General features: G+C 46.2%; 1 long non-coding RNA gene across 1 annotated transcript; it reads left to right on the top strand.

Annotated features, from left to right (window-relative positions):
- The first annotated feature begins 1,900 nt into the window (after positions 1–1,900).
- LOC133503335 (uncharacterized) lies at positions 1,901–2,445 on the top strand. Its single transcript, XR_009795719.1, has 3 exons — positions 1,901–2,040; positions 2,119–2,199; positions 2,309–2,445. It is a non-coding gene; the product is annotated as an uncharacterized LOC133503335 (long non-coding RNA).
- The last annotated feature ends 1,358 nt before the right edge of the window (positions 2,446–3,803 follow it).

The following is a 3,803-nucleotide window of genomic DNA, read 5'->3' as shown; positions in this document are numbered from 1 at the left end:
TACAGAGGTTTCTCGACTATTTCATGCAAGGATATGTACACAGAATTAAGATTTTGGACGGAGCGGGACTCAATGTCAGAGCTACAGCGAAACGTTGGAGATCGATGCTAAAAATATTTGATGCCTCACAAACTTCATATTGAAATCCAACATGATGAAATAGCGTACGAAAAGCAGGGTGAGTACTTTTTTACTTGGAAAGATCATGTGTAATATCATTGTAGTCTTTAGAAGTGAGTGGGTGTATTCATTTGACTTGGCTCGTAATCGAACATGCATCGACATCCAGCCTTGTTTTTGTTGATACTGTCCACATGTAATTGTACGTGTGCTCTTCTGCAAGCCTTAATCTATCGTAGACACTTCGTCAACTGTGTTTTAGGCTTTGGAAAATGAATCAATCGGGCCCCGTGTAATCTAGCAAAACATCTTTCATCAGAATTGTACGTTCCCCAAGCGCACCTGAGGACCATTTTCTTCGGAACATTAACTTTTCCAAGCGCACGCTACTGACAACCAGCATTGCTTGTGGGACCATCCGGCGAGGGGGGCGTGTCAAGCCAGGGGTTAAGACAATGCGCCGATCTGATTGGCTATTATTGTACGAGTGATTGACACGTCGGAAAGGTCCATTGAGTAACTGTCGTCCCAGTCCTCTTTGAGGGATGTCAGATACCAAAAGAAGAACTACATCCACTCCTGCGCCTTTTTAGTACACAGTATCTTGTTAACAGGAAGGACTCAGGTGTCTTCTGTTCCATGGTATTTACACATCGGGGGGTCAGAAAGCGATATTACATGGTGGGAATTGCGTTTTGACCTTTCCTGCACTCATTTTCTGGCGACGAAAAGACCACAAGCAACAGCCTTTAGAAATTCTGATACACTGAGACAGCTCACAACACCGCACGGCGCAAAATAAAAGTGTTGGCAGAGCGAACGGTTTAGAGAGAAGGGAAAATCAGCGATACATGACATCATCGTTCGCCACTCCAAATTGTATCTTGGGTTTCGGAAAGTTGGACTGAACAGGACAATGGCCAGGTCTTTTACTGCTAATTGGCTTTCAATTAAGGTATCGGTTTTATGATTGATTTGGTTCTATTAAAGGGAACGTATGATGCAGTTTTTCCACAAATTCCCAGGTGTCTTAATTTGTTTTTTCCCTGACAATTCACTCTGCTCAAAATACCCTAAGGGTCATGAACTGGTCGTTCTCACACCTACTCTGCTTCATATGTGGCTTGCAAAAGGGACAACGTAGCCTAATAAACTGTGTTCCGTGTTCAGAACATTTTATCACTGGAGAAATTCGAAGCCGAGTGTGAAGCGGCTTGGATGAGAATCAGCACCTCCAAATCCGAGACTGTGGTCCTCAGTCGAAAAAAGGTGGCGTGGCCTCTCCAGGTCGGGTATGAGATCCTTCCCCAAGTGAAGGAGTTCAAGTATCTTGGGGTTTCGTTCACGAGTGAGGGAAGAATGGAGCGGGAGATCGACAGACAGATCGTTGCAGCGTCTGCAGTGATGTGGATTTTGTATCGGTCCGTTGTGCTAAAGCGGGAGCTAATTCAAAAGGTGAAGCTCTCAATTTACCAGTCGATCTATGTTCCTACCCTCACCTATGAGCACGAGCTGTGGGTCGTGACCGAAAGAACAAGATCCCCGATACAAGCGGCCGAAATGAGTTTCCTGCTCTCCCTTAGAGATAGGGTGAGAAGCTCGGTCATCCGGGAGGGGCTCAGTGTCCAGCCGCTCCTCCTCCGCATTGAGAGGAGCCAGATAAGGTGGCTGGGGCATCTGATCCGGATGCCTCCCGCACGCCTCCCTGGTGAGGTGATCCGGGCATGTCCCACTGGGAAGAGAGGATGACCCAGGACACGCTGGAGTGACTATGTCTCTCGGCTGGTTTGGGAACGCCTCGGGATCCCTCCGGAAGAGGTGGAAGAAGTGGCTTGGGAAAGGGAAGTCTGGGTATCCCTGCAGGGAAGTCTGCGTATCCCTGCTGAAGCTCCTTCCCCTGTGACCAGACCTGGAAGAGCGGTAGATAATGGATGGATGGATTGTCTGTGATGTAAAATAAGATGGGGACTGCTATATAGTGTATCTTTCTGTTATCAGAAGCTGACGGTAGTAGCTAACGCTAATCTCTGCATCCAACAAGATGATCACGATCATGTAAACTGACAGATCTTTGCCCAGGTACCTGCATATTGCAGTAGATTACAATAGCAGCAAAATCCTCCTTTCTGACATCCTCAGCTACCAAAAAATGTACTAGCTTGTGTAATTTTACCCCTGATGATTGCAGGCACTCTGGAGACTCAAACAAGTCAGCCGGGAGCGAGGTGAAGATGGTGTTGATGACTCCTTTGAAAAGTTCCTGTTGTGCAAGTCAGCCCAATCAACCTGTCGGCATATGTTTGTCTTTTTCTCTTCCTTTTAAACAATCCTTCCCACTTCAGATCTGCACAGGTTCGTGTTGAAATGTCACAACATTCTGGAAATGTCACACAACTGGGAGTTTTACAGTGTAGCTCAATTTGTGGGTATTTTGGTACTTATACTACTAGTAAAAGAGATTTTCTGTCGACTGAACACAAAAAGAGTTGACTGAAACTGTTTTTTTTTCTCCTTCAATCCTCATTTCATCGCAAATCTTATTTTTGCTCTCATGGATAACTCAAACCTCAATAATCTGAATTAGTCCCACAGCAACGCACTTAACTGTACTTCCTGAACTCCGGAAACAGAGCAAGGCTACGATATGAGAGAATATTTCAGTCTAAGGCACGGGAGATCCGAGGCTTTCTGAAAAGGTAAACAAGAATTTCATCTGGGCATGTCTTTTTATTATTATTATTATTATTATTATTAGATGCTGGTAATAAAACCGACTGTGATTGGAGATACGTTCTAGGCTATAGGCTTATGCGACATTTCCGGTCTTGCTTAGACTGAGGGGACCGTTGCGTTTCAGCTTTAAATCATTTTTCAGCGCCATTATCCGTTATATCATTTGCTTGAGCCTGTCCCGTTTAATTTAAGGACTCGGGCGAAGAGAGGCCAGGTCTATAAAGGAGCACTCGATACATTATGAAAGCAGAGACGGAATCCGTGCTGGCCCGCCATCGTCCGACCACATCACAGCCCTCTCCAGCCAGGCCGTCTCAGTGTGGGACTTAATGGGAATGTGGGGATCCGTCCGTCTGGGAAACGGAATATTCAGACACAAAAAGGTTGTTGGCTGTTTTTTTTTTTTTTGTGTGTGTGTGCCATTTCCCCGGGGAACTATTGGGGGTTCACACGGGTCTGACACACGTTTTGCAGCTATTTTTCTGCCTCTGTCAGGTATCACTCGGAGCGTTATCACTGCTGTCAATCATGGGTGTCAATTTGTCTGCTTCAACGCAACCAATGGGAATCGCGGGCTGTGTTGTGACAATCTTTTTACCGGGCTAAGTACATACAAACATTCCAAATCACCGCCAAGTTTTATTGTGGAAAGAATGAGCGCAGCTGCCCTTCTCGCTTTCTCTTTCCACTCTGTATTTTTCATCGGTACCAGCCACCTCCATCATCTACGGAGCATGTGTGCGCAGCCATTTGGCCACTTCATCAGCTCAGCCGATCCGGCGCTTTGTCCCGTTTTCGCTGGAATAAAACACATTATCAGCGCAACTTGGCGGAGTCCAAAGGTGACGAGTGCGCACGCAGCCTCGGCTCCGTCTTGGTTTTCAGGCCAAACGTTGGGTTCAAAAGCGGGGAGAGAGCTTGTTTTTGAAGAGCTTCCTCCACTTTGGTGT

The sequence above is a fragment of the Syngnathoides biaculeatus genome, chromosome 7 (assembly GCF_019802595.1).
Source record: "Syngnathoides biaculeatus isolate LvHL_M chromosome 7, ASM1980259v1, whole genome shotgun sequence".
Lineage (NCBI taxonomy): Eukaryota > Metazoa > Chordata > Actinopteri > Syngnathiformes > Syngnathidae > Syngnathoides > Syngnathoides biaculeatus.
Note: the sequence above shows the minus strand (reverse complement) of the source record. Positions and strands in the feature narration are given on the sequence as shown.